The sequence below is a fragment of the Cololabis saira genome, unplaced genomic scaffold, assembly GCF_033807715.1.
Source record: "Cololabis saira isolate AMF1-May2022 unplaced genomic scaffold, fColSai1.1 scf048, whole genome shotgun sequence".
Classification (NCBI taxonomy): domain Eukaryota; kingdom Metazoa; phylum Chordata; class Actinopteri; order Beloniformes; family Belonidae; genus Cololabis; species Cololabis saira.
The window spans coordinates 205,001-227,500 of NW_026906212.1; the positions used below are offsets into that span (position 1 = coordinate 205,001).

Consider the following 22,500-nt stretch of genomic DNA (forward strand, 5'->3'; position numbering starts at 1 on the left):
GGAGCTTCCACCACCAGACCCCAGGAGCTTCCACCACCAGACCCCAGGAGCTTCCACCACCAGACCCCAGCAGCATCAGCACCAGACCCCAGCAGCATCACCACCAGAACCCAGGAGATTCCACCACCACACCCCAGGAGCTTCCATCACCAGACCCCAGGAGCTTCCACCACCAGACCCCTCTAGCTGCACCACCAGACCCCAGCAGCATAACCACCACACCTCAGGAGCTTCCACCACCAAACCCTAACAACAACTCAACAACCTCAAAAACCCGGCTCACCTGGAGCCACCCAAAGACCCGGCTCACCGTCCGAACCCGGGGACCCGCTTTTAAGCCCCCCACCGACCGGCCACTGGAGTGAAAGAGCCAGCCCTTGGGCCTGGAGGACCAGGGCCCTGGTACCATAAACACCCAGACGCTCCTAGCACCATGGACAGCACTCTGTCAGATGCTCAAGCGCATATTGTTTTTTACTCATGTTCTGGTTTCAGGACCACAATAAAAACACAATAAAAGCTGAACAGGGTTCCATGGTGTAATGGTTAGCACTCTGGACTTTGACCCCAGGAGCTTCCACCACCAGACACCACTAGCTCCACCACCAGACGACAGCAGCATCACCACCACACCTCAGGAGCTTCCACCACCAGACACCACTAGCTCCACCACCAGACGACAGCAGCATCACCACCACACCGCAGGAGCTTCCACCACCAGACACCACTAGCTCCTCCACCAGACCCCAACAGCATCACCACCAGACCCCAGGAGCTTCCACCACCAGACCCCAGGAATTTCCATCACCAGACCCAAGGAGCTTCCATCACCTGACCCCAGGAGCTTCCATCACCAGACCCCAGGAGCTTCCACCACCAGACCCCACTAGCTGCACCACCAGACCCCAGCAGCATCACCACCACACCTCAGGAGCTTCCACCACCAGACCCCAACAACAACTCAACAACCTCAACAACCTCAACAACCCGGCTCACCTGGAGCCACCCAGAGACCCGGCTCACCGTCCGAACCAGGGGACCCGCTTTTAAGTCCCTACCCCCCTCTCCCCCACTGTGTGGCGGAGTCACATCCTGGTTATACAGCAGAGTGGCGCAGCGGAAGCGTGCTGGGCCCATAACCCAGAGGTCGATGGATCGAAACCATCCTCTGCTACTTAAGAGATCCTCTCATACATGAGATGTGAGAGATTAACTGAAATCTATCCAGAGCTTTTTGGAAACAAGAAAGTGGATGTATGATCTATGAACTATGAACATACTGGCTGTTGATGCTGACTGTTGATGAAAATGCTGTTGATGAAAATGCATTTAATCAAAATGAGGATGAAAATATGTCTCAACCTAATAAAGTAAAACCAACCATTTTAAAATAAAGTAAAACCAACCATTTTAAAATAAAGACTCTAAATTGTCTATTTCTGAAGATTCACACACACACACACACACATACACACAGCTGACAGGTTGTTGTGGCCGAGTGGTTAAGGCGATGGACTAGAAATCCATTGGGGATTCCCCGCGCAGGTTCGAATCCTGCCAACAACGAGTAATGTTTGAATGTGCAAGACGACTGCCTAATTTGCAGTTATTAATCATATCCAGTACTGTCTTTCAAAAGTAATCAGTTGGCTTCCCTTGTGGTACATTTTGTATTTTCTACCCAGCATGGTAATACCGATGGATGATTTTTAATTTTACCGCACCAGGACAACTTATATGAAATCACACATTTATTTCTAACATGAATGATTTGAAGATAGGATTTTTTTTTCGTTACGCCCGCCATTTTCAAAGCATGCAAGTTTTCGTAGTGTAGTGGTTATCACGTTCGCCTAACACGCGAAAGGTCCCCTGTTCGAAACTGGGCGGAAACATGTATTACTGCAATAATATTATTTGGACTTGGAAAACCCCTCTAATCCTCTTCTTGGTGCTCGGCACAGGAAGGTCGACCATCTCTTTCTCGCATTGGGTCTTATGCAGAAATGAATTTCGTTGCAGTTCCACAACTGATTAAAAGCCAGTCATTCCCCATTTACCTAATCTTTCAAATGTCCAACTTTACAGGAAAAAAAGAAACATATTACAGAGATTTTTTACAGGATCTTTTCGTCATGCCCGCCTTTTTCAAAACATGTAAGTCACTAGCTCCACCACCAAACCCCAGCAGCATTAACACCAGACCCCACTAGCTCCACCACCAGACCCCAGGAGCTTCCAACACCAGACCCCACTAGCTCCACCACCATACCCCAGCAGCATCACCACCAGACCCCAGGAGCTTCCACCACCAGACCTCAGGAGCTTCCACCACCAGACCCCAGGAGCTTCCACCAGACCCCAGCAGCATCACCACCAGACCCCACTAGCTCCACCACCAGACCCCAGCAGCATTACCACCAGACCCCATCCACCACCAGACCCTACTAGCTCCACCACCAGACCCCAGCAGCATTACCACCAGACCCCATCCACCACAAGACCCCACTAGCTCCACCACCAGACCCAAGCAGCATCACCACCAGACACCATCCACCACCAGACCCTACTAGCTCCACCACCAGACCCCAGGAGCTTCCAACACCAGACCCCACTAGCTCCACCACCGGACCCCAGCAGCATCAGCACCAGACCCCAGGAGCTTCCACCACCAGACCCCAGGAGCTTCCACCACCAGACCCCAGGAGCTTCCACCACCAGACCCCAGGAGCTTCCACCACCAGACCTCAGGAGCTTCCACCACCAGACCCCAGGAGCTTCCACCACCAGACCCCAGCAGCATCAGCACCAGACCCCAGCAGCATCACCACCAGAACCCAGGAGCTTCCACCACCACACCCCAGGAGCTTCCATCACCAGACCCCAGGAGCTTCCACCACCAGACCCCTCTAGCTGCACCACCAGACCCCAGCAGCATCACCACCACACCTCAGGAGCTTCCACCACCAAACCCTAACAACAACTCAACAACCTCAAAAACCCGGCTCACCTGGAGCCACCCAAAGACCCGGCTCACCGTCCGAACCCGGGGACCCGCTTTTAAGCCCCCCACCGACCGGCCACTGGAGTGAAAGAGCCAGCCCTTGGGCCTGGAGGACCAGGGCCCTGGTACCATAAACACCCAGACGCTCCTAGCACCATGGACAGCACTCTGTCAGATGCTCAAGCGCATATTGTTTTTTACTCATGTTCTGGTTTCAGGACCACAATAAAAACACAATAAAAGCTGAACAGGGTTCCATGGTGTAATGGTTAGCACTCTGGACTTTGACCCCAGGAGCTTCCACCACCAGACACCACTAGCTCCACCACCAGACGACAGCAGCATCACCACCACACCTCAGGAGCTTCCACCACCAGACACCACTAGCTCCACCACCAGACCCCAGCAGCATCACCACCAGACCCCAGCAGCATCACCACCAGACCCCAGGAATTTCCATCACCAGACCCAAGGAGCTTCCATCACCTGACCCCAGGAGCTTCCATCACCAGACCCCAGGAGCTTCCACCACCAGACCTCACTAGCTGCACCACCAGACCCCAGCAGCATCACCACCACACCTCAGGAGCTTCCACCACCAGACCCCAACAACAACTCAACAACCTCAACAACCCGGCTCACCTGGAGCCACCCAGAGACCCGGCTCACCGTCCGAACCAGGGGACCCGCTTTTAAGTCCCCTACCCCCCTCCCCATCACTGTGTGGCGGAGTCACATCCTGGTTATACAGCAGAGTGGCGCAGCGGAAGCGTGCTGGCCCATAACCCAGAGGTCGATGGATCGAAACCATCCTCTGCTACTTAAGAGATCCTCTCATACATGAGATGTGAGAGATTAACTGAAATCTATCCAGAGCTTTTTGGAAACAAGAAAGTGGATGTATGATCTATGAACATACTGCACTGACTGTTGATGAAAATGCATTTAATCAAAATGAGGATGAAAATATGTCTCAACCTAATAAAGTAAAACCAACCATTTTAAAATAAAGTAAAACCAACCATTTTAAAATAAAGACTCTAAATTGTCTATTTCTGAAGATTCACACACACACACACACACATACACACAGCTGACAGGTTGTTGTGGCCGAGTGGTTAAGGCGATGGACTAGAAATCCATTGGGGATTCCCCGCGCAGGTTCGAATCCTGCCAACAACGAGTAATGTTTGAATGTGCAAGACGACTGCCTAATTTGCAGTTATTAATCATATCCAGTACTGTCTTTCAAAAGTAATCAGTTGGCTTCCCTTGTGGTACATTTTGTATTTTCTACCCAGCATGGTAATACCGATGGATGATTTTTAATTTTACCGCACCAGGACAACTTATATGAAATCACACATTTATTTCTAACATGAATGATTTGAAGATAGGATTTTTTTTTCGTTACGCCCGCCATTTTCAAAGCATGCAAGTTTTCGTAGTGTAGTGGTTATCACGTTCGCCTAACACGCGAAAGGTCCCCTGTTCGAAACTGGGCGGAAACATGTATTACTGCAATAATATTATTTGGACTTGGAAAACCCCTCTAATCCTCTTCTTGGTGCTCGGCACAGGAAGGTCGACCATCTCTTTCTCGCATTGGGTCTTATGCAGAAATGAATTTCGTTGCAGTTCCACAACTGATTAAAAGCCAGTCATTCCCCATTTACCTAATCTTTCAAATGTCCAACTTTACAGGAAAAAAAGAAACATATTACAGAGATTTTTTACAGGATCTTTTCGTCATGCCCGCCTTTTTCAAAACATGTAAGTCACTAGCTCCACCACCAAACCCCAGCAGCATTAACACCAGACCCCACTAGCTCCACCACCAGACCCCAGGAGCTTCCAACACCAGACCCCACTAGCTCCACCACCATACCCCAGCAGCATCACCACCAGACCCCAGGAGCTTCCACCACCAGACCTCAGGAGCTTCCACCACCAGACCCCAGGAGCTTCCACCAGACCCCAGCAGCATCACCACCAGACCCCACTAGCTCCACCACCAGACCCCAGCAGCATTACCACCAGACCCCATCCACCACCAGACCCTACTAGCTCCACCACCAGACCCCAGCAGCATTACCACCAGACCCCATCCACCACAAGACCCCACTAGCTCCACCACCAGACCCAAGCAGCATCACCACCAGACACCATCCACCACCAGACCCTACTAGCTCCACCACCAGACCCCAGGAGCTTCCAACACCAGACCCCACTAGCTCCACCACCGGACCCCAGCAGCATCAGCACCAGACCCCAGGAGCTTCCACCACCAGACCCCAGGAGCTTCCACCACCAGACCCCAGGAGCTTCCACCACCAGACCCCAGGAGCTTCCACCACCAGACCTCAGGAGCTTCCACCACCAGACCCCAGGAGCTTCCACCACCAGACCCCAGCAGCATCAGCACCAGACCCCAGCAGCATCACCACCAGAACCCAGGAGCTTCCACCACCACACCCCAGGAGCTTCCATCACCAGACCCCAGGAGCTTCCACCACCAGACCCCTCTAGCTGCACCACCAGACCCCAGCAGCATCACCACCACACCTCAGGAGCTTCCACCACCAAACCCTAACAACAACTCAACAACCTCAAAAACCCGGCTCACCTGGAGCCACCCAAAGACCCGGCTCACCGTCCGAACCCGGGGACCCGCTTTTAAGCCCCCCACCGACCGGCCACTGGAGTGAAAGAGCCAGCCCTTGGGCCTGGAGGACCAGGGCCCTGGTACCATAAACACCCAGACGCTCCTAGCACCATGGACAGCACTCTGTCAGATGCTCAAGCGCATATTGTTTTTTACTCATGTTCTGGTTTCAGGACCACAATAAAAACACAATAAAAGCTGAACAGGGTTCCATGGTGTAATGGTTAGCACTCTGGACTTTGACCCCAGGAGCTTCCACCACCAGACACCACTAGCTCCACCACCAGACGACAGCAGCATCACCACCACACCTCAGGAGCTTCCACCACCAGACACCACTAGCTCCACCACCAGACCCCAGCAGCATCACCACCAGACCCCAGCAGCATCACCACCAGACCCCAGGAATTTCCATCACCAGACCCAAGGAGCTTCCATCACCTGACCCCAGGAGCTTCCATCACCAGACCCCAGGAGCTTCCACCACCAGACCTCACTAGCTGCACCACCAGACCCCAGCAGCATCACCACCACACCTCAGGAGCTTCCACCACCAGACCCCAACAACAACTCAACAACCTCAACAACCCGGCTCACCTGGAGCCACCCAGAGACCCGGCTCACCGTCCGAACCAGGGGACCCGCTTTTAAGTCCCCTACCCCCCTCCCCATCACTGTGTGGCGGAGTCACATCCTGGTTATACAGCAGAGTGGCGCAGCGGAAGCGTGCTGGCCCATAACCCAGAGGTCGATGGATCGAAACCATCCTCTGCTACTTAAGAGATCCTCTCATACATGAGATGTGAGAGATTAACTGAAATCTATCCAGAGCTTTTTGGAAACAAGAAAGTGGATGTATGATCTATGAACATACTGCACTGACTGTTGATGAAAATGCATTTAATCAAAATGAGGATGAAAATATGTCTCAACCTAATAAAGTAAAACCAACCATTTTAAAATAAAGTAAAACCAACCATTTTAAAATAAAGACTCTAAATTGTCTATTTCTGAAGATTCACACACACACACACACACACACACACACACACATACACACAGCTGACAGGTTTTTGTGGCCGAGTGGTTAAGGCGATGGACTAGAAATCCATTGGGGATTCCCCGCGCAGGTTCGAATCCTGCCAACAACGAGTAATGTTTGAATGTGCAAGACGACTGCCTAATTTGCAGTTAATAATCATATCCAGTACTGTCTTTCAAAAGTAATCAGTTGGCTTCCCTTGTGGTACATTTTGTATTTTCTACCCAGCATGGTAATACCGATGGATGATTTTTAATTTTACCGCACCAGGACAACTTATATGAAATCACACATTTATTTCTAACATGAATGATTTGAAGATAGGATTTTTTTTTCGTTACGCCCGCCATTTTCAAAGCATGCAAGTTTCCGTAGTGTAGTGGTTATCACGTTCGCCTAACACGCGAAAGGTCCCCTGTTCGAAACTGGGCGGAAACATGTATTACTGCAATAATATTATTTGGACTTGGAAAACCCCTCTAATCCTCTTCTTGGTGCTCGGCACAGGAAGGTCGACCATCTCTTTCTCGCATTGGGTCTTATGCAGAAATGAATTTCGTTGCAGTTCCACAACTGATTAAAAGCCAGTCATTCCTCATTTACCTAATCTTTCAAATGTCCAACTTTACAGGAAAAAAAGAAACATATTACAGAGATTTTTTACAGGATCTTTTCGTCATGCCCGCCTTTTTCAAAACATGTAAGTCACTAGCTCCACCACCATACCCCAGCAGCATCACCACCAGACCCCAGGAGCTTCCACCACCAGACCCCAGGAGCTTCCACCACCAGACCTCAGGAGCTTCCACCACCAGACCCCAGGAGCTTCCACCAGACCCCAGCAGCATCACCACCAGACCCCACTAGCTCCACCACCAGACCCCAGCAGCATTACCACCAGACCCCATCCACCACCAGACCCTACTAGCTCCACCACCAGACCCCAGCAGCATTACCACCAGACCCCATCCACCACAAGACCCCACTAGCTCCACCACCAGACCCCAGCAGCATCACCACCAGACCCCATCCACCACCAGACCCTACTAGCTCCACCACCAGACCCCAGGAGCTTCCAACACCAGACCCCACTAGCTCCACCACCGGACCCCAGCAGCATCAGCACCAGACCCCAGGAGCTTCCACCACCAGACCCCAGGAGCTTCCACCACCAGACCCCAGGAGCTTCCACCACCAGACCCCAGGAGCTTCCACCACCAGACCCCAGCAGCATCAGCACCAGACCCCAGCAGCATCACCACCAGAACCCAGGAGATTCCACCACCACACCCCAGGAGCTTCCATCACCAGACCCCAGGAGCTTCCACCACCAGACCCCTCTAGCTGCACCACCAGACCCCAGCAGCATCACCACCACACCTCAGGAGCTTCCACCACCAAACCCTAACAACAACTCAACAACCTCAAAAACCCGGCTCACCTGGAGCCACCCAAAGACCCGGCTCACCGTCCGAACCCGGGGACCCGCTTTTAAGCCCCCCACCGACCGGCCACTGGAGTGAAAGAGCCAGCCCTTGGGCCTGGAGGACCAGGGCCCTGGTACCATAAACACCCAGACGCTCCTAGCACCATGGACAGCACTCTGTCAGATGCTCAAGCGCATATTGTTTTTTACTCATGTTCTGGTTTCAGGACCACAATAAAAACACAATAAAAGCTGAACAGGGTTCCATGGTGTAATGGTTAGCACTCTGGACTTTGACCCCAGGAGCTTCCACCACCAGACACCACTAGCTCCACCACCAGACCCCAGGAGCTTCCACCACCAGACCCCAGGAGCTTCCACCACCAGACCCCAGCAGCATCAGCACCAGACCCCAGCAGCATCACCACCAGAACCCAGGAGATTCCACCACCACACCCCAGGAGCTTCCATCACCAGACCCCAGGAGCTTCCACCACCAGACCCCTCTAGCTGCACCACCAGACCCCAGCAGCATCACCACCACACCTCAGGAGCTTCCACCACCAAACCCTAACAACAACTCAACAACCTCAAAAACCCGGCTCACCTGGAGCCACCCAAAGACCCGGCTCACCGTCCGAACCCGGGGACCCGCTTTTAAGCCCCCCACCGACCGGCCACTGGAGTGAAAGAGCCAGCCCTTGGGCCTGGAGGACCAGGGCCCTGGTACCATAAACACCCAGACGCTCCTAGCACCATGGACAGCACTCTGTCAGATGCTCAAGCGCATATTGTTTTTTACTCATGTTCTGGTTTCAGGACCACAATAAAAACACAATAAAAGCTGAACAGGGTTCCATGGTGTAATGGTTAGCACTCTGGACTTTGACCCCAGGAGCTTCCACCACCAGACACCACTAGCTCCACCACCAGACCCCAGGAGCTTCCACCACCAGACCCCAGGAGCTTCCACCACCAGACCCCAGCAGCATCAGCACCAGACCCCAGCAGCATCACCACCAGAACCCAGGAGATTCCACCACCACACCCCAGGAGCTTCCATCACCAGACCCCAGGAGCTTCCACCACCAGACCCCTCTAGCTGCACCACCAGACCCCAGCAGCATCACCACCACACCTCAGGAGCTTCCACCACCAAACCCTAACAACAACTCAACAACCTCAAAAACCCGGCTCACCTGGAGCCACCCAAAGACCCGGCTCACCGTCCGAACCCGGGGACCCGCTTTTAAGCCCCCCACCGACCGGCCACTGGAGTGAAAGAGCCAGCCCTTGGGCCTGGAGGACCAGGGCCCTGGTACCATAAACACCCAGACGCTCCTAGCACCATGGACAGCACTCTGTCAGATGCTCAAGCGCATATTGTTTTTTACTCATGTTCTGGATTCAGGAACACAATAAAAACACAATAAAAGCTGAACAGGGTTCCATGGTGTAATGGTTAGCACTCTGGACTTTGACCCCAGGAGCTTCCACCACCAGACACCACTAGCTCCACCACCAGACGACAGCAGCATCACCACCACACCTCAGGAGCTTCCACCACCAGACACCACTAGCTCCACCACCAGACGACAGCAGCATCACCACCACACCGCAGGAGCTTCCACCACCAGACACCACTAGCTCCTCCACCAGACCCCAACAGCATCACCACCAGACCCCAGGAGCTTCCACCACCAGACCCCAGGAATTTCCATCACCAGACCCAAGGAGCTTCCATCACCTGACCCCAGGAGCTTCCATCACCAGACCCCAGGAGCTTCCACCACCAGACCCCACTAGCTGCACCACCAGACCCCAGCAGCATCACCACCACACCTCAGGAGCTTCCACCACCAGACCCCAACAACAACTCAACAACCTCAACAACCTCAACAACCCGGCTCACCTGGAGCCACCCAGAGACCCGGCTCACCGTCCGAACCAGGGGACCCGCTTTTAAGTCCCTACCCCCCTCCCCCCCACTGTGTGGCGGAGTCACATCCTGGTTATACAGCAGAGTGGCGCAGCGGAAGCGTGCTGGGCCCATAACCCAGAGGTCGATGGATCGAAACCATCCTCTGCTACTTAAGAGATCCTCTCATACATGAGATGTGAGAGATTAACTGAAATCTATCCAGAGCTTTTTGGAAACAAGAAAGTGGATGTATGATCTATGAACTATGAACATACTGGCTGTTGATGCTGACTGTTGATGAAAATGCTGTTGATGAAAATGCATTTAATCAAAATGAGGATGAAAATATGTCTCAACCTAATAAAGTAAAACCAACCATTTTAAAATAAAGTAAAACCAACCATTTTAAAATAAAGACTCTAAATTGTCTATTTCTGAAGATTCACACACACACACACACACATACACACAGCTGACAGGTTGTTGTGGCCGAGTGGTTAAGGTGATGGACTAGAAATCCATTGGGGATTCCCCGCGCAGGTTCGAATCCTGCCAACAACGAGTAATGTTTGAATGTGCAAGACGACTGCCTAATTTGCAGTTATTAATCATATCCAGTACTGTCTTTCAAAAGTAATCAGTTGGCTTCCCTTGTGGTAAATTTTGTATTTTCTACCCAGCATGGTAATACCGATGGATGATTTTTAATTTTACCGCACCAGGACAACTTATATGAAATCACACATTTATTTCTAACATGAATGATTTGAAGATAGGATTTTTTTTTCGTTACGCCCGCCATTTTCAAAGCATGCAAGTTTTCGTAGTGTAGTGGTTATCACGTTCGCCTAACACGCGAAAGGTCCCCTGTTCGAAACTGGGCGGAAACATGTATTACTGCAATAATATTATTTGGACTTGGAAAACCCCTCTAATCCTCTTCTTGGTGCTCGGCACAGGAAGGTCGACCATCTCTTTCTCGCATTGGGTCTTATGCAGAAATGAATTTCGTTGCAGTTCCACAACTGATTAAAAGCCAGTCATTCCCCATTTACCTAATCTTTCAAATGTCCAACTTTACAGGAAAAAAAGAAACATATTACAGAGATTTTTTACAGGATCTTTTCGTCATGCCCGCCTTTTTCAAAACATGTAAGTCACTAGCTCCACCACCAAACCCCAGCAGCATTAACACCAGACCCCACTAGCTCCACCACCAGACCCCAGGAGCTTCCAACACCAGACCCCACTAGCTCCACCACCATACCCCAGCAGCATCACCACCAGACCCCAGGAGCTTCCACCACCAGACCTCAGGAGCTTCCACCACCAGACCCCAGGAGCTTCCACCAGACCCCAGCAGCATCACCACCAGACCCCACTAGCTCCACCACCAGACCCCAGCAGCATTACCACCAGACCCCATCCACCACCAGACCCTACTAGCTCCACCACCAGACCCCAGCAGCATTACCACCAGACCCCATCCACCACAAGACCCCACTAGCTCCACCACCAGACCCCAGCAGCATCACCACCAGACACCATCCACCACCAGACCCTACTAGCTCCACCACCAGACCCCAGGAGCTTCCAACACCAGACCCCACTAGCTCCACCACCGGACCCCAGCAGCATCAGCACCAGACCCCAGGAGCTTCCACCACCAGACCCCAGGAGCTTCCACCACCAGACCCCAGGAGCTTCCACCACCAGACCCCAGGAGCTTCCACCACCAGACCTCAGGAGCTTCCACCACCAGACCCCAGGAGCTTCCACCACCAGACCCCAGCAGCATCAGCACCAGACCCCAGCAGCATCACCACCAGAACCCAGGAGCTTCCACCACCACACCCCAGGAGCTTCCATCACCAGACCCCAGGAGCTTCCACCACCAGACCCCTCTAGCTGCACCACCAGACCCCAGCAGCATCACCACCACACCTCAGGAGCTTCCACCACCAAACCCTAACAACAACTCAACAACCTCAAAAACCCGGCTCACCTGGAGCCACCCAAAGACCCGGCTCACCGTCCGAACCCGGGGACCCGCTTTTAAGCCCCCCACCGACCGGCCACTGGAGTGAAAGAGCCAGCCCTTGGGCCTGGAGGACCAGGGCCCTGGTACCATAAACACCCAGACGCTCCTAGCACCATGGACAGCACTCTGTCAGATGCTCAAGTGCATATTGTTTTTTACTCATGTTCTGGTTTCAGGACCACAATAAAAACACAATAAAAGCTGAACAGGGTTCCATGGTGTAATGGTTAGCACTCTGGACTTTGACCCCAGGAGCTTCCACCACCAGACACCACTAGCTCCACCACCAGACGACAGCAGCATCACCACCACACCTCAGGAGCTTCCACCACCAGACACCACTAGCTCCACCACCAGACCCCAGCAGCATCACCACCAGACCCCAGCAGCATCACCACCAGACCCCAGGAGCTTCCACCACCAGACCCCAGGAATTTCCATCACCAGACCCAAGGAGCTTCCATCACCTGACCCCAGGAGCTTCCATCACCAGACCCCAGGAGCTTCCACCACCAGACCCCACTAGCTGCACCATCAGACCCCAGCAGCATCACCACCACACCTCAGGAGCTTCCCCCACCAGACCCTGACAACAACTCAACAACCTCAACAACCCGGCTCACCTGGAGCCACCCAGAGACCCGGCTCACCGTCCGAACCAGGGGACCCGCTTTTAAGTCCCCTCCCCCCCTCCCCCCCACTGTGTGGCGGAGTCACATCCTGGTTATACAGCAGAGTGGCGCAGCGGAAGCGTGCTGGGCCCATAACCCAGAGGTCGATGGATCGAAACCATCCTCTGCTACTTAAGAGATCCTCTCATACATGAGATGTGAGAGATTAACTGAAATCTATCCAGAGCTTTTTGGAAACAAGAAAGTGGATGTATGATCTATGAACATACTGCACTGACTGTTGATGAAAATGCATTTAATCAAAATGAGGATGAAAATATGTCTCAACCTAATAAAATAAAACCAACCATTTTAAAATGAAGTAAAACCAACCATTTTAAAATAAAGACTCTAAATTGTCTATTTCTGAAGATTCACACACACACACACACACACACACACACACACACACACACACACACACACACACACACACACACACACACACACACACACACATACACACAGCTGACAGGTTGTTGTGGCCGAGTGGTTAAGGCGATGGACTAGAAATCCATTGGGGATTCCCCGCGCAGGTTGGAATCCTGCCAACAATGAGTAATGTTTGAATGTGCAAGACGACTGCCTAATTTGCAGTTATTAATCATATCCAGTACTGTCTTTCAAAAGTAATCAGTTGGCTTCCCTTGTGGTACATTTTGTATTTTCTACCCAGCATGGTAATACCGATGGATGATTTTTAATTTTACCGCACCAGGACAACTTATATGAAATCACACATTTATTTCTAACATGAATGATTTGAAGATAGGATTTTTTTTTTCGTTACGCCCGCCATTTTCAAAGCATGCAAGTTTCCGTAGTGTAGTGGTTATCACGTTCGCCTAACACGCGAAAGGTCCCCTGTTCGAAACTGGGCGGAAACATGTATTACTGCAATAATATTATTTGGACTTGGAAAACCCCTCTAATCCTCTTCTTGGTGCTCGGCACAGGAAGGTCGACCATCTCTTTTGTCGCATTGGGTCTTATGCAGAAATGAATTTCGTTGCAGTTCCACAACTGATTAAAAGCCAGTCATTCCTCATTTACCTAATCTTTCAAATGTCCAACTTTACAGGAAAAAAAGAAACATATTACAGAGATTTTTTACAGGATCTTTTCGTCATGCCCGCCTTTTTCAAAACATGTAAGTCACTAGCTCCACCACCAAACCCCAGCAGCATTAACACCAGACCCCACTAGCTCCACCACCAGACCCCAGGAGCTTCCAACACCAGACCCCACTAGCTCCACCACCATACCCCAGCAGCATCACCACCAGACCCCAGGAGCTTCCACCACCAGACCCCAGGAGCTTCCACCACCAGACCTCAGGAGCTTCCACCAGACCCCAGCAGCATCACCACCAGACCCCACTAGCTCCACCACCAGACCCCAGCAGCATTACCACCAGACCCCATCCACCACCAGACCCTACTAGCTCCACCACCAGACCCCAGCAGCATTACCACCAGACCCCATCCACCACAAGACCCCACTAGCTCCACCACCAGACCCCAGCAGCATCACCACCAGACCCCATCCACCACCAGACCCTACTAGCTCCACCACCAGACCCCAGGAGCTTCCAACACCAGACCCCACTAGCTCCACCACCGGACCCCAGCAGCATCAGCACCAGACCCCACTAGCTCCACCACCGGACCCCAGCAGCATCAGCACCAGACCCCAGGAGCTTCCACCACCAGACCCCAGGAGCTTCCACCACCAGACCCCAGGAGCTTCCACCACCAGACCTCAGGAGCTTCCACCACCAGACCCCAGGAGCTTCCACCACCAGACCCCAGCAGCATCAGCACCAGACCCCAGCAGCATCACCACCAGAACCCAGGAGCTTCCACCACCACACCCCAGGAGCTTCCATCACCAGACCCCAGGAGCTTCCACCACCAGACCCCTCTAGCTGCACCACCAGACCCCAGCAGCATCACCACCACACCTTAGGAGCTTCCACCACCAAACCCTAACAACAACTCAACAACCTCAAAAACCCGGCTCACCTGGAGCCACCCAAAGACCCGGCTCACCGTCCGAACCCGGGGACCCGCTTTTAAGCCCCCCACCGACCGGCCACTGGAGTGAAAGAGCCAGCCCTTGGGCCTGGAGGACCAGGGCCCTGGTACCATAAACACCCAGACGCTCCTAGCACCATGGACAGCACTCTGTCAGATGCTCAAGCGCATATTGTTTTTTACTCATGTTCTGGTTTCAGGACCACAATAAAAACACAATAAAAGCTGAACAGGGTTCCATGGTGTAATGGTTAGCACTCTGGACTTTGACCCCAGGAGCTTCCACCACCAGACACCTCTAGCTCCACCACCAGACGACAGCAGCATCACCACCACACCGCAGGAGCTTCCACCACCAGACACCACTAGCTCCTCCACCAGACCCCAGCAGCATCACCACCAGACCCCAGGAGCTTCCACCACCAGACCCCAGGAATTTCCATCACCAGACCCAAGGAGCTTCCATCACCTGACCCCAGGAGCTTCCATCACCAGACCCCAGGAGCTTCCACCACCAGACCCCACTAGCTGCACCACCAGACCCCAGCAGCATCACCACCACACCTCAGGAGCTTCCACCACCAGACCCCAACAACAACTCAACAACCTCAACAACCTCAACAACCCGGCTCACCTGGAGCCACCCAGAGACCCGGCTCACCGTCCGAACCAGGGGACCCGCTTTTAAGTCCCTACCCCCCTCCCCCCCACTGTGTGGCGGAGTCACATCCTGGTTATACAGCAGAGTGGCGCAGCGGAAGCGTGCTGGGCCCATAACCCAGAGGTCGATGGATCGAAACCATCCTCTGCTACTTAAGAGATCCTCTCATACATGAGATGTGAGAGATTAACTGAAATCTATCCAGAGCTTTTTGGAAACAAGAAAGTGGATGTATGATCTATGAACATACTGCACTGACTGTTGATGAAAATGCATTTAATCAAAATGAGGATGAAAATATGTCTCAACCTAATAAAGTAAAACCAACCATTTTAAAATAAAGTAAAACCAACCATTTTAAAATAAAGACTCTAAATTGTCTATTTCTGAAGATTCACACACACACACACACACACACACACACACACACACACACATACACACAGCTGACAGGTTTTTGTGGCCGAGTGGTTAAGGCGATGGACTAGAAATCCATTGGGGATTCCCCGCGCAGGTTCGAATCCTGCCAACAACGAGTAATGTTTGAATGTGCAAGACGACTGCCTAATTTGCAGTTATTAATCATATCCAGTACTGTCTTTCAAAAGTAATCAGTTGGCTTCCCTTGTGGTACATTTTGTATTTTCTACCCAGCATGGTAATACCGATGGATGATTTTTAATTTTACCGCACCAGGACAACTTATATGAAATCACACATTTATTTCTAACATGAATGATTTGAAGATAGGATTTTTTTTTCGTTACGCCCGCCATTTTCAAAGCATGCAAGTTTCCGTAGTGTAGTGGTTATCACGTTCGCCTAACACGCGAAAGGTCCCCTGTTCGAAACTGGGCGGAAACATGTATTACTGCAATAATATTATTTGGACTTGGAAAACCCCTCTAATCCTCTTCTTGGTGCTCGGCACAGGAAGGTCGACCATCTCTTTCTCGCATTGGGTCTTATGCAGAAATGAATTTCGTTGCAGTTCCACAACTGATTAAAAGCCAGTCATTCCTCATTTACCTAATCTTTCAAATGTCCAACTTTACAGGAAAAAAAGAAACATATTACAGAGATTTTTTACAGGATCTTTTCGTCATGCCCGCCTTTTTCAAAACATGTAAGTCACTAGCTCCACCACCATACCCCAGCAGCATCACCACCAGACCCCAGGAGCTTCCACCACCAGACCCCAGGAGCTTCCACCACCAGACCTCAGGAGCTTCCACCACCAGACCCCAGGAGCTTCCACCAGACCCCAGCAGCATCACCACCAGACCCCACTAGCTCCACCACCAGACCCCAGCAGCATTACCACCAGACCCCATCCACCACCAGACCCTACTAGCTCCACCACCAGACCCCAGCAGCATTACCACCAGACCCCATCCACCACAAGACCCCACTAGCTCCACCACCAGACCCCAGCAGCATCACCACCAGACCCCATCCACCACCAGACCCTACTAGCTCCACCACCAGACCCCAGGAGCTTCCAACACCAGACCCCACTAGCTCCACCACCGGACCCCAGCAGCATCAGCACCAGACCCCAGGAGCTTCCACCACCAGACCCCAGGAGCTTCCACCACCAGACCCCAGGAGCTTCCACCACCAGACCCCAGGAGCTTCCACCACCAGACCCCAGCAGCATCAGCACCAGACCCCAGCAGCATCACCACCAGAACCCAGGAGATTCCACCACCACACCCCAGGAGCTTCCATCACCAGACCCCAGGAGCTTCCACCACCAGACCCCTCTAGCTGCACCACCAGACCCCAGCAGCATCACCACCACACCTCAGGAGCTTCCACCACCAAACCCTAACAACAACTCAACAACCTCAAAAACCCGGCTCACCTGGAGCCACCCAAAGACCCGGCTCACCGTCCGAACCCGGGGACCCGCTTTTAAGCCCCCCACCGACCGGCCACTGGAGTGAAAGAGCCAGCCCTTGGGCCTGGAGGACCAGGGCCCTGGTACCATAAACACCCAGACGCTCCTAGCACCATGGACAGCACTCTGTCAGATGCTCAAGCGCATATTGTTTTTTACTCATGTTCTGGTTTCAGGACCACAATAAAAACACAATAAAAGCTGAACAGGGTTCCATGGTGTAATGGTTAGCACTCTGGACTTTGACCCCAGGAGCTTCCACCACCAGACACCACTAGCTCCACCACCAGACGACAGCAGCATCACCACCACACCTCAGGAGCTTCCACCACCAGACACCACTAGCTCCACCACCAGACGACAGCAGCATCACCACCACACCGCAGGAGCTTCCACCACCAGACACCACTAGCTCCTCCACCAGACCCCAACAGCATCACCACCAGACCCCAGGAGCTTCCACCACCAGACCCCAGGAATTTCCATCACCAGACCCAAGGAGCTTCCATCACCTGACCCCAGGAGCTTCCATCACCAGACCCCAGGAGCTTCCACCACCAGACCCCACTAGCTGCACCACCAGACCCCAGCAGCATCACCACCACACCTCAGGAGCTTCCACCACCAGACCCCAACAACAACTCAACAACCTCAACAACCTCAACAACCCGGCTCACCTGGAGCCACCCAGAGACCCGGCTCACCGTCCGAACCAGGGGACCCGCTTTTAAGTCCCTACCCCCCTCTCCCCCACTGTGTGGCGGAGTCACATCCTGGTTATACAGCAGAGTGGCGCAGCGGAAGCGTGCTGGGCCCATAACCCAGAGGTCGATGGATCGAAACCATCCTCTGCTACTTAAGAGATCCTCTCATACATGAGATGTGAGAGATTAACTGAAATCTATCCAGAGCTTTTTGGAAACAAGAAAGTGGATGTATGATCTATGAACTATGAACATACTGGCTGTTGATGCTGACTGTTGATGAAAATGCTGTTGATGAAAATGCATTTAATCAAAATGAGGATGAAAATATGTCTCAACCTAATAAAGTAAAACCAACCATTTTAAAATAAAGTAAAACCAACCATTTTAAAATAAAGACTCTAAATTGTCTATTTCTGAAGATTCACACACACACACACACACACATACACACAGCTGACAGGTTGTTGTGGCCGAGTGGTTAAGGTGATGGACTAGAAATCCATTGGGGATTCCCCGCGCAGGTTCGAATCCTGCCAACAACGAGTAATGTTTGAATGTGCAAGACGACTGCCTAATTTGCAGTTATTAATCATATCCAGTACTGTCTTTCAAAAGTAATCAGTTGGCTTCCCTTGTGGTACATTTTGTATTTTCTACCCAGCATGGTAATACCGATGGATGATTTTTAATTTTACCGCACCAGGACAACTTATATGAAATCACACATTTATTTCTAACATGAATGATTTGAAGATAGGATTTTTTTTTCGTTACGCCCGCCATTTTCAAAGCATGCAAGTTTTCGTAGTGTAGTGGTTATCACGTTCGCCTAACACGCGAAAGGTCCCCTGTTCGAAACTGGGCGGAAACATGTATTACTGCAATAATATTATTTGGACTTGGAAAACCCCTCTAATCCTCTTCTTGGTGCTCGGCACAGGAAGGTCGACCATCTCTTTCTCGCATTGGGTCTTATGCAGAAATGAATTTCGTTGCAGTTCCACAACTGATTAAAAGCCAGTCATTCCCCATTTACCTAATCTTTCAAATGTCCAACTTTACAGGAAAAAAAGAAACATATTACAGAGATTTTTTACAGGATCTTTTCAAAACATGTAAGTCACTAGCTCCACCACCAAACCCCAGCAGCATTAACACCAGACCCCACTAGCTCCACCACCAGACCCCAGGAGCTTCCAACACCAGACCCCACTAGCTCCACCACCATACCCCAGCAGCATCACCACCAGACCCCAGGAGCTTCCACCACCAGACCTCAGGAGCTTCCACCACCAGACCCCAGGAGCTTCCACCAGACCCCAGCAGCATCACCACCAGACCCCACTAGCTCCACCACCAGACCCCAGCAGCATTACCACCAGACCCCATCCACCACCAGACCCTACTAGCTCCACCACCAGACCCCAGCAGCATTACCACCAGACCCCATCCACCACAAGACCCCACTAGCTCCACCACCAGACCCCAGCAGCATCACCACCAGACACCATCCACCACCAGACCCTACTAGCTCCACCACCAGACCCCAGGAGCTTCCAACACCAGACCCCACTAGCTCCACCACCGGACCCCAGCAGCATCAGCACCAGACCCCAGGAGCTTCCACCACCAGACCCCAGGAGCTTCCACCACCAGACCCCAGGAGCTTCCACCACCAGACCCCAGGAGCTTCCACCACCAGACCTCAGGAGCTTCCACCACCAGACCCCAGGAGCTTCCACCACCAGACCCCAGCAGCATCAGCACCAGACCCCAGCAGCATCACCACCAGAACCCAGGAGCTTCCACCACCACACCCCAGGAGCTTCCATCACCAGACCCCAGGAGCTTCCACCACCAGACCCCTCTAGCTGCACCACCAGACCCCAGCAGCATCACCACCACACCTCAGGAGCTTCCACCACCAAACCCTAACAACAACTCAACAACCTCAAAAACCCGGCTCACCTGGAGCCACCCAAAGACCCGGCTCACCGTCCGAACCCGGGGACCCGCTTTTAAGCCCCCCACCGACCGGCCACTGGAGTGAAAGAGCCAGCCCTTGGGCCTGGAGGACCAGGGCCCTGGTACCATAAACACCCAGACGCTCCTAGCACCATGGACAGCACTCTGTCAGATGCTCAAGCGCATATTGTTTTTTACTCATGTTCTGGTTTCAGGACCACAATAAAAACACAATAAAAGCTGAACAGGGTTCCATGGTGTAATGGTTAGCACTCTGGACTTTGACCCCAGGAGCTTCCACCACCAGACACCTCTAGCTCCACCACCAGACGACAGCAGCATCACCACCACACCGCAGGAGCTTCCACCACCAGACACCACTAGCTCCTCCACAAGACCCCAGCAGCATCACCACCAGACCCCAGGAGCTTCCACCACCAGACCCCAGGAATTTCCATCACCAGACCCAAGGAGCTTCCATCACCTGACCCCAGGAGCTTCCATCACCAGACCCCAGGAGCTTCCACCACCAGACCCCACTAGCTGCACCACCAGACCCCAGCAGCATCACCACCACACCTCAGGAGCTTCCACCACCAGACCCCAACAACAACTCAACAACCTCAACAACCTCAACAACCCGGCTCACCTGGAGCCACCCAGAGACCCGGCTCACCGTCCGAACCAGGGGACCCGCTTTTAAGTCCCTACCCCCCTCTCCCCCACTGTGTGGCGGAGTCACATCCTGGTTATACAGCAGAGTGGCGCAGCGGAAGCGTGCTGGGCCCATAACCCAGAGGTCGATGGATCGAAACCATCCTCTGCTACTTAAGAGATCCTCTCATACATGAGATGTGAGAGATTAACTGAAATCTATCCAGAGCTTTTTGGAAACAAGAAAGTGGATGTATGATCTATGAACTATGAACATACTGGCTGTTGATGCTGACTGTTGATGAAAATGCTGTTGATGAAAATGCATTTAATCAAAATGAGGATGAAAATATGTCTCAACCTAATAAAGTAAAACCAACCATTTTAAAATAAAGTAAAACCAACCATTTTAAAATAAAGACTCTAAATTGTCTATTTCTGAAGATTCACACACACACACACACACACATACACACAGCTGACAGGTTGTTGTGGCCGAGTGGTTAAGGTGATGGACTAGAAATCCATTGGGGATTCCCCGCGCAGGTTCGAATCCTGCCAACAACGAGTAATGTTTGAATGTGCAAGACGACTGCCTAATTTGCAGTTATTAATCATATCCAGTACTGTCTTTCAAAAGTAATCAGTTGGCTTCCCTTGTGGTAAATTTTGTATTTTCTACCCAGCATGGTAATACCGATGGATGATTTTTAATTTTACCGCACCAGGACAACTTATATGAAATCACACATTTATTTCTAACATGAATGATTTGAAGATAGGATTTTTTTTTCATTACGCCCGCCATTTTCAAAGCATTCAAGTTTTCGTAGTGTAGTGGTTACCACGTTCGCCTAACACGCGAAAGGTCCCCTGTTCGAAACTGGGCGGAAACATGTATTACTGCAATAATATTATTTGGACTTGGAAAACCCCTCTAATCCTCTTCTTGGTGCTCGGCACAGGAAGGTCGACCATCTCTTTCTCGCATTGGGTCTTATGCAGAAATGAATTTCGTTGCAGTTCCACAACTGATTAAAAGCCAGTCATTCCCCATTTACCTAATCTTTCAAATGTCCAACTTTACAGGAAAAAAAGAAACATATTACAGAGATTTTTTACAGGATCTTTTCGTCATGCCCGCCTTTTTCAAAACATGTAAGTCACTAGCTCCACCACCAAACCCCAGCAGCATTAACACCAGACCCCACTAGCTCCACCACCAGACCCCAGGAGCTTCCAACACCAGACCCCACTAGCTCCACCACCATACCCCAGCAGCATCACCACCAGACCCCAGGAGCTTCCACCACCAGACCTCAGGAGCTTCCACCACCAGACCCCAGGAGCTTCCACCAGACCCCAGCAGCATCACCACCAGACCCCACTAGCTCCACCACCAGACCCCAGCAGCATTACCACCAGACCCCATCCACCACCAGACCCTACTAGCTCCACCACCAGACCCCAGCAGCATTACCACCAGACCCCATCCACCACAAGACCCCACTAGCTCCACCACCAGACCCCAGCAGCATCACCACCAGACACCATCCACCACCAGACCCTACTAGCTCCACCACCAGACCCCAGGAGCTTCCAACACCAGACCCCACTAGCTCCACCACCGGACCCCAGCAGCATCAGCACCAGACCCCAGGAGCTTCCACCACCAGACCCCAGGAGCTTCCACCACCAGACCCCAGGAGCTTCCACCACCAGACCCCAGGAGCTTCCACCACCAGACCTCAGGAGCTTCCACCACCAGACCCCAGGAGCTTCCACCACCAGACCCCAGCAGCAT

The 22,500-nt window shown here is 52.1% G+C and overlaps 18 non-coding genes across 18 annotated transcripts; all 18 read left to right on the top strand.

The window, feature by feature from the left end:
- Nucleotides 1-1,102: 1,102 nt before the first annotated feature.
- Nucleotides 1,103-1,174, top strand: trnam-cau (transfer RNA methionine (anticodon CAU)). The gene has a single exon. It is a non-coding gene; the product is annotated as a tRNA-Met (tRNA).
- Nucleotides 1,175-1,484: 310 nt separating this feature from the next.
- trnas-aga (transfer RNA serine (anticodon AGA)) lies at nucleotides 1,485-1,566 on the top strand. Its single transcript has one exon. It is a non-coding gene; the product is annotated as a tRNA-Ser (tRNA).
- Nucleotides 1,567-1,822: 256 nt separating this feature from the next.
- On the top strand, nucleotides 1,823-1,895 carry trnav-aac (transfer RNA valine (anticodon AAC)). Its single transcript has one exon. It is a non-coding gene; the product is annotated as a tRNA-Val (tRNA).
- A 2,209-nt stretch (nucleotides 1,896-4,104) lies between these two features.
- Nucleotides 4,105-4,186, top strand: trnas-aga (transfer RNA serine (anticodon AGA)). The gene has a single exon. It is a non-coding gene; the product is annotated as a tRNA-Ser (tRNA).
- Nucleotides 4,187-4,442: 256 nt separating this feature from the next.
- On the top strand, nucleotides 4,443-4,515 carry trnav-aac (transfer RNA valine (anticodon AAC)). Its single transcript has one exon. It is a non-coding gene; the product is annotated as a tRNA-Val (tRNA).
- A 2,561-nt stretch (nucleotides 4,516-7,076) lies between these two features.
- Nucleotides 7,077-7,149, top strand: trnav-aac (transfer RNA valine (anticodon AAC)). The gene has a single exon. It is a non-coding gene; the product is annotated as a tRNA-Val (tRNA).
- A 3,006-nt stretch (nucleotides 7,150-10,155) lies between these two features.
- On the top strand, nucleotides 10,156-10,227 carry trnam-cau (transfer RNA methionine (anticodon CAU)). The gene has a single exon. It is a non-coding gene; the product is annotated as a tRNA-Met (tRNA).
- Nucleotides 10,228-10,537: 310 nt separating this feature from the next.
- Nucleotides 10,538-10,619, top strand: trnas-aga (transfer RNA serine (anticodon AGA)). The gene has a single exon. It is a non-coding gene; the product is annotated as a tRNA-Ser (tRNA).
- A 256-nt stretch (nucleotides 10,620-10,875) lies between these two features.
- trnav-aac (transfer RNA valine (anticodon AAC)) lies at nucleotides 10,876-10,948 on the top strand. The gene has a single exon. It is a non-coding gene; the product is annotated as a tRNA-Val (tRNA).
- Nucleotides 10,949-12,829: 1,881 nt separating this feature from the next.
- On the top strand, nucleotides 12,830-12,901 carry trnam-cau (transfer RNA methionine (anticodon CAU)). Its single transcript has one exon. It is a non-coding gene; the product is annotated as a tRNA-Met (tRNA).
- A 683-nt stretch (nucleotides 12,902-13,584) lies between these two features.
- Nucleotides 13,585-13,657, top strand: trnav-aac (transfer RNA valine (anticodon AAC)). Its single transcript has one exon. It is a non-coding gene; the product is annotated as a tRNA-Val (tRNA).
- Nucleotides 13,658-15,546: 1,889 nt separating this feature from the next.
- Nucleotides 15,547-15,618, top strand: trnam-cau (transfer RNA methionine (anticodon CAU)). The gene has a single exon. It is a non-coding gene; the product is annotated as a tRNA-Met (tRNA).
- A 640-nt stretch (nucleotides 15,619-16,258) lies between these two features.
- trnav-aac (transfer RNA valine (anticodon AAC)) lies at nucleotides 16,259-16,331 on the top strand. The gene has a single exon. It is a non-coding gene; the product is annotated as a tRNA-Val (tRNA).
- Nucleotides 16,332-18,153: 1,822 nt separating this feature from the next.
- trnam-cau (transfer RNA methionine (anticodon CAU)) lies at nucleotides 18,154-18,225 on the top strand. Its single transcript has one exon. It is a non-coding gene; the product is annotated as a tRNA-Met (tRNA).
- A 312-nt stretch (nucleotides 18,226-18,537) lies between these two features.
- trnas-aga (transfer RNA serine (anticodon AGA)) lies at nucleotides 18,538-18,619 on the top strand. The gene has a single exon. It is a non-coding gene; the product is annotated as a tRNA-Ser (tRNA).
- Nucleotides 18,620-18,875: 256 nt separating this feature from the next.
- trnav-aac (transfer RNA valine (anticodon AAC)) lies at nucleotides 18,876-18,948 on the top strand. Its single transcript has one exon. It is a non-coding gene; the product is annotated as a tRNA-Val (tRNA).
- A 1,849-nt stretch (nucleotides 18,949-20,797) lies between these two features.
- Nucleotides 20,798-20,869, top strand: trnam-cau (transfer RNA methionine (anticodon CAU)). Its single transcript has one exon. It is a non-coding gene; the product is annotated as a tRNA-Met (tRNA).
- A 312-nt stretch (nucleotides 20,870-21,181) lies between these two features.
- On the top strand, nucleotides 21,182-21,263 carry trnas-aga (transfer RNA serine (anticodon AGA)). The gene has a single exon. It is a non-coding gene; the product is annotated as a tRNA-Ser (tRNA).
- Nucleotides 21,264-22,500: the final 1,237 nt, after the last annotated feature.